Source organism: Oreochromis aureus, linkage group 5 (genome assembly GCF_013358895.1).
Source record: "Oreochromis aureus strain Israel breed Guangdong linkage group 5, ZZ_aureus, whole genome shotgun sequence".
In the NCBI taxonomy this organism is placed as follows: domain Eukaryota; kingdom Metazoa; phylum Chordata; class Actinopteri; order Cichliformes; family Cichlidae; genus Oreochromis; species Oreochromis aureus.
Genome location: NC_052946.1, coordinates 10,637,669 through 10,650,634, shown reverse-complemented (window position 1 = coordinate 10,650,634; position 12,966 = coordinate 10,637,669).

The window sequence follows — 12,966 nt, the reverse complement described above, 5'->3', positions numbered from 1 at the left end:
CCTGCTGCTTTATTACATACATCATGTGCAGAAAATACAGAAAAGCAACCTCAAACTGCAGCAGCATGACTCCACTCCACCCCATCACTCCCCTTTATAACAACCATCCTTGGTCACCGGGGGGAAGAGAAATGTTGAAAACCTGACATGTTATATTCTGTTTGAGGATTGCATTAATCCTCAAGTCATCCTCAAGCTAACCTTCGCCACATACAGAAGATAAATATTGAATAGCTGAGGAAAACAGTGTGCGAGATAGAGCAGCTACACACATATACCGTACATCTACATAGAAACACATGGAGGGGGGGCAACCCAAACTTGTTACATAGAGCATGTGCACCCGTCACACACTTGTAGTGTGGATGAAAGCTGATATCAGGGCCCTGTTTTGCAGCAAGGTGAGGTAGGGGACATACCGTCGGACTTCTTTAACACCACAGGCCTGACAAACATCAGGAGCTGAGAAGGTAGACAGCTTCTCCCCATACACACTTCAGCTTTTTTTTTCTCTTTTCCTCTCCTCCTTACACAGTACTCCACACATGCATACACACACAGATGCACACACACACACACACACAGAATCCCTGACCTCTGTGGTGTGAAATGGAGGGCTACAGAGGGAGGTGCGGGTGCAAAGTAAAGCGAGAGAGCTGTCAGAAGAATGCATCCAGCACAGTTTTACAGGACGACGGTTCACATGCTAGCCTTCATCATGCAGGCAGAGCACAAAGGGGGAACATCTCAATTCAAGCGAGTCAGCAGCGCAAATCAACGAACATTCTCCATATGTTCGCTGTCTGAACTCATACCGCTGCTAAATCTGGAAACAGGAAAATCTCCTCGTCAGGTGTTCGGAGGAATTATAAGAATCTGCCTCTTTCATGATTTAAATTTTTCACTGCGCGGGAGAGAAACGGGTTTTTTTTTTTTGACACATCCGTTAAGTCAGCACTTGATAAACACTTGGCTGTGGGGTTTTGTTTGTGCATAAATGTTGAAGTCATGCTCTGCTGCAACAATAGACTGCTTTGTCATGATTAATGGTACCCAATCAGGTTGCTGCGCGGTACCCTCTCACCACCCAGGGGGTGTCTATGGAAATTATTTTCATATCGTGAAATTGATACCCACTCTCTTCTCTGCCTGGATTTCTCTGTACATCTGACTTAATCAAGTATGCAAGATGAATATGGGCTGGTCATGTGATTAGATCTTGATCATGTTTACTCTGTCTCTTTCTGCTTTGCAAAAGATTGCTAATCGGCAGTGAGTTATGGCAATAATAACCAAGCTTCCTTATAATATGGTAATCAATTCAATCTACTGTCAATTGCCCAGATTAATGGTGCATCTTTGTTCCCAGTGGGGGGGGGGCATAATTGAAGGTTTCTGTGACTATTGACTTAGGTTGAGTAAACATCTGTTCTTTAATATTCTTTGTTGAGTGCTTCCATTAATTATAATTGTGGCCAATTAACAGAATGCACATTCAGAGGAATATATCGGGATTCAGTTTGCTCTCTGATGAATGAGGTGTCAGCATTACCCTCAACGTCAATCGCAAGTACTCGGCCCACCAACCACCAGCCCAGTTCTCTTTAAAATCCTATATAAACCTCCTCGGGCAAGCAAACTCTGATCTTCAAGCAGAGGAAATTCTGATTATCAAAACAATCACACAAAACACCTTTGACATTTGCACCGCATGTCATTGTTAAACCCAAAGGAAACTCCGGGTTTTTGCATTTCCATCAAACACCCACATGCTCGGCCTTTTCACTCTATGGATATACTGCAACACTGACCCTTCTGAGACCCGCTGTGGTTCTGTGGGTAAGGGTAGCTGAGAATTTGTAAAAGACGGAGGAAGGAGAGAGATCAGAGCTTCTCTCCTTCCTTCACACTAATGCAGCTCTCTCTGAGGAGAAGAAACCAGAGGATGGGGTCAGGCAAGGATATTGAGCAGGGCTTCAGACAAGTCTGAATTTCAGGATATCTATGCTGACATGAAACCACCAAATTAAATTCAGTGCAATTGAATCCCCCTTTCTGTGCTCTAAAACTCCCTCTCTTTCAAAGCAAGCAGAGAGGAAAAATCAATAGTGTACGTATTGATATTAATGTTCAGTATTATGCGTCTAAATGAAATCACAGCAGTAGAGAGGAGCATAAGGCCTTTATCAACAGCATGTGCTGAAATCAAATTACCATGTAGTTTTGTCTCTCAGGTGGCCCTCTTCCAGGTAAACCAAACTGCTGCTGCCTTGTACTATTTACCTTCTTCACAATTGGGCCTTTTTTTTCAAGGAGAAATGCCTGTTGCACTAAACTTGTTGAAGATGAAGTTACCAGATGGAAAACCGGGTTGTATAGTTAGCTGACCATAGCAAGAAGCTAAACAGCAGATAAATTTGTGTTTAAAAGCTTCCTTCATAAGTGCGTCCTGATTTGACTTTTAGTTATGTATATTGTTACATGCAGAGTAGCACTGACTGTGCAGGCAATAGAGAATAATTGCAGTGATTCATACACAACATCCCATTTGTAACTGGATCACAGACTGGGCCATGATTTTACACTCAAGCAATCTTAACGTGTTTATCGTAGTCAGTTACTTATTGAAATGTTGTACTTCTGCAAGAAGCAAATTCTCATTTGCATATTTTTTCTTTTTGTACCACAAATACCACAAAATGAATCATGTTGCAGCACTTAGACAGCAAATGGGTGTCACTGAGATGACAAAATATGCTTTGCAAATGTGGCTTTTAGATTACCGCTGCAGCTCTGCATGAAATTCCACTGATAAACAAGCTTCCAGTTATGCAAAAAGCTTCACGGGAGCTAAGAAGATGTGTTTAGTTAAAAGGAGATGAAAGAGATGAAAATATAACCAAATGCTAATCTAGAGGAAAAGTAAGAGGATCCAGCCACCTTGAATGCATGTACTTGTCGGTTAGCTTTCAGTTTTGAGCTTTGAATCAAACACGCTGGGATAAGTAAAATCAGACAACCCACTGTTCCCTGTACACACCCTGTCAATAGATTTGCTCCAACATACTTTAGCATCTGCTTATATTTTAATTTTCTGCTTATTTTGAATTCATTTAATCAAGGATCATTAAATCTTGAAGATGTTCTTGCAATGATCTAGTTTTTTTTGCAGAAAACACCATGTAAAATGAGGGGGCTCGAAGTTAACTGAACTTATGGACTCGGTAGACAGTGGACGGTGTCAGATAATCACAATAAAAATTGTTCTAAAAATCATAAACTTCACAAAACAGCTTTTAACATGAAAAAATTTAAAAAAGAGATCAAACCTCTTACGGTTGTTATGACAGAGGAAATTAGCTATTAAAGGTACAGTAAAAGATTTTTTATATATATGTGGCTTAAGACCAGCCACATTTAATATTTGTACACATATTTTCATCATCACCTCTCTCATTATGCCTTTCTTCTGGTCCACCACTGCTCTTCCCTTCCTCATCTCTACCTCATCTTCTTCCTCCTCACCTCAACAGGTCATCTCAGTATTACTGTCATTGGACAGAAGTGATCTTCACTAACTCATCGACTTGTACCAGATTCCTCTCACAAAGACTAAATAGATGTGGACACCCGACTTGTTGACACCTGAGGTAAACAGCGGACTAACGGTTTACACTCGCTGCAAATGAACGACAGCCAGAGTTGTCTGTTCATTATGAATCATCCTAACTGGGATTATGCACTTGAATTGGTAAACTAAGAAACAGAATCTACTGACATCGAGTGGTGAATTTTTACACACTGTACCTTTGAAGATCACAACAGTTTTTCAGACATCTAGACATGTTAATGTCTACTACTGACTGCTTTGTGGAGCCAGCCTCAAGTGGCCATGAGAGGAACTGCAGTTCCTTAGTTCCTGCCACATTCAGGTTGACTTTATTTCTGAGCCTTTGAAGATGCTGCTAAATGTTGCAGAAATGTGTGTAATTATGCTGCTTGAAGCGCATCATGACGTCTTAGGGTAACTGATAATCACTGCTGAGCTGAACCTGTGCAGGGATAACATTCAGCATGCTTCCCTGTATAACATGAAACAGATAACATGCCTACATGTATGAGGGGAACAGGATTTTACAGTTAAATAGAAAGCACACTAGGTTTCTCACAGAGGGATACTGTAATCATTTAGTATCACGTTCTGCAGTTTCTACCTAGATTGGGGTGGCATGTGTGGCCCATTTATTCTCATTTTCAACCTCTAACATGCCGATCGAACAACAGAGATCTACTTAAGATGATGCATTTACTCAGAAGACATATTTATCATGCCATTTTACAATATCACTGTTTGAAAATGATTGATTTTAATTGAGATCAATGTTAAAATAAATCCATGTCGACCAATTCAGTGAAGTCTTGGTGGATGAAGAGGGCTCTTCATCCTTCAGCGGATGGCTGACAATGACAACATGGTCCATTAGGCCTTTTTCAGACCAGTGTTTGGTGCTTATGAAGCAGGGTTTTCAATATTCATATCGAATCTGAATAAAAGCATGAACTCGTTAGGTCTGGATGCATTTAAATATTGAGAAGCTTTCCTTCATTTCTTTCCTGGGAACAGCTCTTGAGATGAAAGGTAAGAGAGGGGAGAGGCCAGTCCTGGTCAAGCGATCTCAAAATGCTGATATCTGCATCCCTTTGAAAATCAAATGCATTGCCTTTGTCATTGTGGCCTCCATCTTTGATATTTCTTCCTTTTCCTCACCACTATGTTCAGTGTTCAGCTGTGCTGTGGGTAAAACAGCCCCAGTATCAATAGGAACTGACTATTTTCATGTTCATTTGATCCTAAGAGGAACAAGTGAGAAAGATATATATTCTGCGGAACTTTTCACAAGAAAGATTAGAGAGGAAGCAAATCTACTGCTGGAAGAAAAATTAATGAATAACAAGTGAGAGTGACACATCAGTAGACGTATATTGAGGAGACAAGGACTGCAGTAATCTCCTGTTGAGCTCTGAAAAAAATTAGCGCTGCTATTTCTGTTTGACAAAGGTGCCGGGTGAAAATATGGTGTTACATAAAACCAATGAAAGAAATGTAATTTTTAAATTCATTTCCATTGTATTAATAAAGTGGCAAATCACAACAACAGTCACCTCAAGGTGCTTTATATCATAAGGTAAGGACACTGCAATAATACAGAGACACATTCACACCTGCTTTACAAGAAAAAGAGCAAGCTTATAAGTAGTTTGACCAGATTTATAGGATCAAAAAAAAGCTGAAAACACCACTGTTTCTTATTTTTACTTACTTTGACTTATTCCTATTTGATCCGATTGTGTTTATTTAAACTGGCTGCTTTGTATTTCCCCCGTATTGAGGATTAATGAACAGCAGCTTTGCTTTGGGCTGTTGTTAGGATTCACTCAAATCAGATTTCACTTGGGGTGGAGCATTTAAAACCACTTTCTGTCTGTTTTCAGATAAATAATGACAGCCGAGATGGACACAAACACTGACAGAACATTACTTGTTGTAAAAAAAGAAAAAAGAAAAAAAGGTTTAAAGAAAGGTTTATCAAGGATCTGAAATCCAAAATCTTTCAAACATCTAAGGCTGCGAGAACATGTTGTAGATCCAGCTCATGCAGAAAGATTGAGACCTTCCGGTGGGGCTGCTCCATAATCAGTGGGCTTGCCAGCAATCCTAACATGCCATCTGGGATCTGGATACAATGATTTCCTTAATGACAATCTCTACACGAGATGAAGAGGTCAACTGGGACATGAAGCAAAGGGACTTCCTGCCAGGACAATGGTCCAGAGGAGGTCTGAGCAGGTGCCCGTCCAGACCCATCAATTCCCATGAATAATGCTGGAGAGGTGCCTGCAGCCATTTCATGGCAGGGGAGGACGATGAATTGTGTGTCTAAAAGTGGCTTTATGTCTGTGTGTGCGTGTGTGTGTGCATTGGAGTGCTTGTGTTGCCATAGCAGGTGTGAATGTGGCCTGCGTATTTGTATTTGGAGTGAGGAGTGCTTAATTAGTGCCTCAGGTGACACTGGAGACATATTTTAAAAGCTGTGAATCCTCACTGGAACAGACAACAGCTATTTCAAGCCATCAAACTGGACATGTCACGACTGACCACGCTGCTGGGACCAGTCACACTCTAAGAAGACATGTCTGTGTGTAGGCCGCCTCTCGCGGGGCTTGTTTCCTCTGTGATGGAATATGCCGATACCCGTCGTCAGTGCAACAATTCCTGTAGAGCTTAAGTTTCAGCATGTACCACTCAATGATCTGCACAAGCTTTGTCAAACCTCCTGCACTTCAGACACACTGTCACATCTTAAGAGCTTTGCACCTGTCAGATGCTTCGGTGAAGTTAATAATCTGATTTAGAGTGAGTTCAAGTGAAGTGTCTTTAAATGTACTTTCCCAGAATGATCCATTAAACATTAATAAGACAAGATTGACAGATTTTTTTTTTTTTATTCACATGAAAAATGGGCACTTTTGTGTTAGTGGGACTTTGAGACCTTGAAATTGATGAAAACACTTCTTAGGATGATTAAGTACATACAAAGAACTGTCAGCATATTTGGGAAGTACAAACCTGAAAAAAAGAGGAGGATATGTAATATTTTTGCTGTTTTTTTAAATGTAAATCGTGAAAAGTTGTTGCAATTTAGCATCTGCACATAGATGCATTACAACAGATGTTTACACAGCAGCTGTGTACCAGTAGCTCTGGGCGTGCTTAGACAAGGGCCATTTAAAATTTTGGATTCTGATTAGTTGGAAGTTGTAACAGTAACAACCAAAACAAAAGGATGAATAGGTTTTCAGAGAGAAGCACTTGAATGTAATTTTACTGTTTCATAGTTTTATAGTTGAGTGAATATGGAAGTTTAAATCAATGGGAGAAAGAGGAATGTGGGCCTGCATGAGGACATAAATATATTTAAGTTGGTAGCAGTAAGAAGGCGCACAGATTTCTTGAAACATGAAACCATACTTACAGTATATAAGACAAAATCAGAGCTTGTATCATTCTAATGAGCTTGGAGGTAAATTTTTGGTATGACAGGCTGTGTTCTTCAACACAGCCTGAACTCTCTTAGTAATTTCTTTAAGTAGTCTTCAGGAGTAGTTCTCCAGACTTCTTGAAGGACATCCAAAGCTCTTCTTTGGATGTTGGCTGCCTTTTGTTCTATTTTCTGTCAAGATGTTCCCACACTGCTTCATTAATGTTGAGCTCCGGGCTCTGGGGATGCCGGTCCATGACTGATAGTGTCCACTGTGTGTGTTTCTATCCTTTTACTCCATTGGCAGTGTGCTGAAAAATGAAACTGTTGCCACTCAGATTTTTTCCAGATGGTATTGTATGGTGGATCAAAATCTGTGTGTTGTGGACCCAAGTGCAGGAGAGAGGCAGCTTTATTGCTGATACTTAATATGAAATACAAAACTTGGGGAAGGAAGGAGCTAGGAACTGGAAAACATAGGAGGAGAGAGTGCATACAGTAAAAGGGAACACGTGACAAAGGACAAAGAGAGACTAAGACAATATATACACTCAGGTAACAAGGGAAAGAGGAAAAGGGTGGGAGCACAGCTGACTCTAATCACAAGATAGAAGACAAAGGAAGTTAAAGTGAACATGAAGTAAATGAGGGACTATCAACGTAAAACAGGCAACTCAATCTGTCAGACAGAGACTGAGACATACAAACTCGACAGGTACAGAAGGGTAAACAGAAACATGACTGACTGGGGAAACAGAAAGGGGGAGCAAAAACAGAACATGACTGAACAAGGAACCATGGTTAACTTGATGAAGGAAAAACAGGACGACTAGACAGAGGACAGGAAGGGGATGCTAAAGCCAATTAAGAAACCATTTCAAAAACCAAAAATCAATCACGAATTCACAAAACTCAAAAGTTCAAACACAAACACTGGCTCGCAGACCCAGCACTGACTGTACTTTTCTGTCTGCAATTCCATCAATTTTGACAAGATCTCAAACAGAACTGGCTGAAACTCAGCCCCAAACCATGACAGAGCCTCAACTGTCTTGGTCTCGCTGTCTCGGTCTTGCTGTCTCAGATCGACATAGTGGTCGGGAGATTTGGAGTCAACAGTATCCATGACACACAACGTAACGTTCGATAATGTGTCATGCGCAAAAGCATCAGCTCTAAGAGCCGTGCTTACAGAGTGCTTTGTAGTGAATCAGAGGAGTTGACTCCCATTGAGCGAGAGCTGGCTCCTCACTTAATTTCCTTTCGCTGCTCAGCTCTAACACAGTGGCTCAGCTATGCTCCAATCCCTCCATATTGTGGCCAATCACATGCAAGAATATAGGATAATATCATTATGTGAAAAACAGAGAGGGTGAGAGACGCGACAGTCAAGTGGAGCGTGCGTCTGTCCTCTCAGTAAGTGAGTGAGACAGTAGACAGCGGTGAGGAGGGCTGTGCGAGTGTAAAAACACATAAATATGTCTGACACCCGTAAACGAAGCAGCATCTGGCTGCAGTTTAAAGACTTTTTTGTCTCGGTCTCGGCCTTGGTCTTGGTCTCGTCTCAACTTTGTCTTGGTCTTGACTTGGTCTGTCTTGGTCTCGATACCCTCTGGTCTTGGTATTTTCTTGGTCTTGGTTTAGGCGGTCTTGACTACAAGTCTAGTGTAATGTGGCATACCTCCACCTCCCTTTCTCCCTGTTTGCCTTCCTTAAGAAATCCTTACAGCAATTCTTCCACTGAATTTGCTCTTATGACGTTTCAGTGAAGAGGAGATCAACTGAAGGGCCAGATGCATTTGTCAAGTCCTGTATCAGGGTTTGTTCAATATTTTGCTATTTCTTAAGGACATAATTTTCAGATGCTGTTCATCTTCTACAGGTAGTTTTTAAATCTGCCCCTTCTTCTTTTGTCCTGCACTTGTCCAGTTTTCTGAAATTCTTTAGAGACGCATTGCACACCATGCCAAGATATGCCAAGGGAATCAGCTTATTGTTGGAGAAATACTATTGTATGCCTGAGAAACTGAGTTATGTTTGGCATTTTTGATAGATTCAACTGAAAAAACGGAAACAAATGATGTGTTTTCATCTCAGGCTGCTGGTATCAAAGCGCATAAAGATGAAATTTAAAACTGGTTCTCTGCTGAGTGTGTTATGTGTAGACATGACACTGGTTCATCCCTTGAGTTAGGAGTTTTTTTATGCTCGAATACCACATAGATTGGTGTTAAGGAGCTTAACATCCAAAAAGACATTACTTTGAAAATGGTCAGGTGAAAATGAATGACAAACCCTGGAGAACATTTTAAAAATGACAAGAAAGTCTGGCTCCTTGGAAGCTAAATTTAAAGTGTGGCAGGCAGGATGCTGGCAGAACAGCAATCAGCAACCTTTACTGGCAAAACGAATCAGATTCAGATTCGTCAGCGTCCCTTCTCTTTAGCGAGATATTGTCGATGCACCAAAAAGGAGTTCAAATTCAGCACAGGAATACAAAATCAAAATTGGTTTTGAATGAACAACTGTTATATGTTATTGCAGAATAATAACCTTTACACTGCAGCTGAGCTATTAAGCACATTTTGTTTTTTTCTTTATTAATCACAGTGAGATAGAATAAAAACACTTTTTAGAGCTGATACTCTGTAGAAACAATTACATGTAGTCAAAAGGCCAGGTCACAGTGGTGAAAAGACATGCAAAACAACCGCAGAGAGACTCAAATGACTGTAAAGAGATGCAAATTGCTTTACAAATGGGACATGCAAAGTCTTAACACATTTTCACTTCTTTAGCAATGTTAAAAATGCACTCCCATTTCGTTTCTGAAGTAAAGAGAGCATATTAATCTGTATTCCTACCACGCGAAATAAAGTGGTTTCCAGGGACTGTGCATGCTGCCAACATAACCACCACTCTGACTCCATTTTCTCAAGTATAAAGTAACCCTTCGTTCTCTCCCAAAGGTATTGAAAGCCTGCATAAAAATGCTCAGTTTCTGTGGTGGCTGCCAATAGTGAGCTCAGCTCTTTCCCCTAATGGAGCCTGAAGTTGCCACAATAACTCTGGTGTTACAGCGGAAGCTGGGATGGTCAGGAGCCCTGGTGCACACCCTGCACATTCACCATTTGTTTGTCCTGGCAGGAATACATTCAGTACACAAAGTAGCTGAATAAGGAAAAGATCAATATCCCTCTGGCTCCAGCAACACGCTTTAGCTCCAATTAGATTTCTTGGTGTCATGCTTGAGATTATCTTGTTTTGACAGAGTTGAGGATGGAAAGATCATTAGCAGATGGATTAAATGAACGAGCTGTACAACACTGAACGGGTTCAGGATGGTATCCAACAGCAGCAACAGCAACTAGATGGGCTTTTTTTGTTTTGTTTATTTGATATTTGAGATTGCTGAAATTGATTTCCTTCTCTACAAAGAAGTTCAAAGAGGAGAAAAGTTTGCTCTTCACACCATCCAAATGGTGGCTGCGCAAGCACTTCTTGCATGGAGCAAATCATTTGCACTGACAGCTGATGATTTTATGTCTACTGCACACCCAGCTCTTACATCTCACTAACTGTCCTTCACCACCACCCGTTTCTATTGCTTTTCCTCTCTCTCTGGGCTGAGGGTTTTCACTTGCTGTCGCCTGTGTAGAAACAGCAGAACAGAATCATTCAGTGTTTTCTTCCCTTTTTGCCTTGGGTGAACACTCCAATTCCCTGTATGGATGGAGACCATTACAGATCAGACAGCACGCGGGGGAATGTGTCATGCTGGATCGTCAGCCCGGAGAGTCACAGGTGGACACGTGACAAGTCATTAAGTCTCAGCTCTGTCCCTGTATAAGAGGGAGTGCCCTGGGTCAAATGGAGACAGTGACTGTAGAAGTGTAGCCGAGACAGACAGCGATCATAACAGGCCTAATGGGCAGGACTAATGGTGCAATGGGCTCCAATTACAGGCCTCTCTGACAGCTGCTCACCACCACTCTGGCTTCACCTGCACTGGGAGCACCCAGCAACCGATGGCCGGCCGGTTGAGGACATTGTTAACTGGCATAGAGTTATCTCCACGGACTCCCTGCAGGAAACGATGGTCCACTGCACACAATTTAAGGACTTTACTGTGTATGGAAGAATTTGGCTTTATGAGGGCTGTATTCTTTATCTGCAGTTGATGATCTTGACAGAGAAAAAAGGGGTAATATGGGGTCACAAGACATTTTTTTTCCGCCTTGGGCTGTTTTTAAATTTAGTTTGTTTTGACCTGAGATTATATTGTTTCCTGTCCTTCCGGATATTTCTACCGAGCAATGCTGAATTCACAGGCACATGATCTTTTAGGTTATCACTGATGTCAATACGTCTGGAGAAAGCCAAGTTTGGCCCATCAGCTGACAATGGGGATAAATCATTAGATATTACTTTTCCCAGAATTCTAATCAAAAAACTACCTGTGCTTCTGTGCTAAGCTTTGCAGCTTCAATCCATCTGTGAGGAGTATATTAAATAAAGAGTGGGTACTTCCTTGGAAGCTCCTGCTTGCAAATGTTCCCCAGCGTTATGCACACACATTTGTCTTCCACGAGGGCAGTTTGTCCAGCTAGTGAATTACTCTCCGGCGCTTAAAGAATATTCATTCACTTACTGCTGGAGAAACTTCCCTGCTTCCTGGCCTTCTAAATTGCTGTGGATCATTATCAGTGATAGAGAGGGTGTGTTTTTTTTCTTCCCCTTTCTGTGTTGGCAAGATTTTTGTTTACTGTATGCGTTCAACTAAACCCTGCAGCTCAGCATTTGTGTTGATGGATTAAAGCTTGTTGCCATGGCAGAAGCCTTTCAGACCATCACTGAGGCATGTCACTCTTAAACGCATTAATCATTTATTTTGGCTGGAGGAACTTGTTAAAAGGAAAATTTTGATTTCATACAACTCGGGGGTTATTTTCATATGCACTGCTTATTATTTCAGTTGTTATGTCAACTTTTGTAATTTTGCCTCTGTAGACCTTCACAGCGGATTTTAAATCAAAAAATCAATATGTGACTGTGTGCAGACATTTAATACAGGAAGTTTAACAAAAGTATTACTTTAACTGTTTACAATTTACAGCTATGTCACTCTTAAACTCACACTCTTAATTGCTTAATTTGGATGGAGGAAGAGGTGATAAAAGGAAAAAAAATGATTTGATACAACTTGGGGGTTATGTTTGTATGCATTACTTATTATTCCAGTTTGCTTATTATTTGATAACCTTTTCCTCAAAGTAACTGATGTTGAACAGGGCAAAAAAAAATAAAAAATACACAACTGAATACAAGGAGAAAATAAAATACAACCAAAATATTTTTCACTCAGTAAACATGAAGCAATAATTGTGAGTAAAATGCAACAAAGGTTTATTCATCTACTGAAAAAATTATCATGAAGGTAAATCAAGCACATCTCCATTTCCTCTATTAAATTTAAAAATTTACAGTGTAGATGTTTGTACAAAATTAACAGTAATCAAATTACTTAAATTCAGAATTTTGGCATAAATGTTTTTTTTAGCATTGAATTAACTTATTGTTTTGCTACAGCGTCTGGATATTGATAAATTTTTTGTAACTTTGCATCTGTAGACCTCCACAGTGGATTTTAAATCAAGCAATAAATTTATGACTGAAGTGCAGATATTTAATTTTTACACATAGCTCAAAAGTAATTTGTCAACTGACTGAAACAAACCAGGTGACCAGATGAGGCCTCACTGTTCCTTGATAAATTAAGCAGATAAAAGATCTGGAGCTGGTTTCTGCATTTGGCAGCTCCTAGATATTAATGCCAATGAAGGAGGATGTCATTAGGTTGAAACCCAAAAATCAACCTTTCAGAGAAACAGTTTAAAAAAAATCTGACGTTTTACAACAAGTTGAA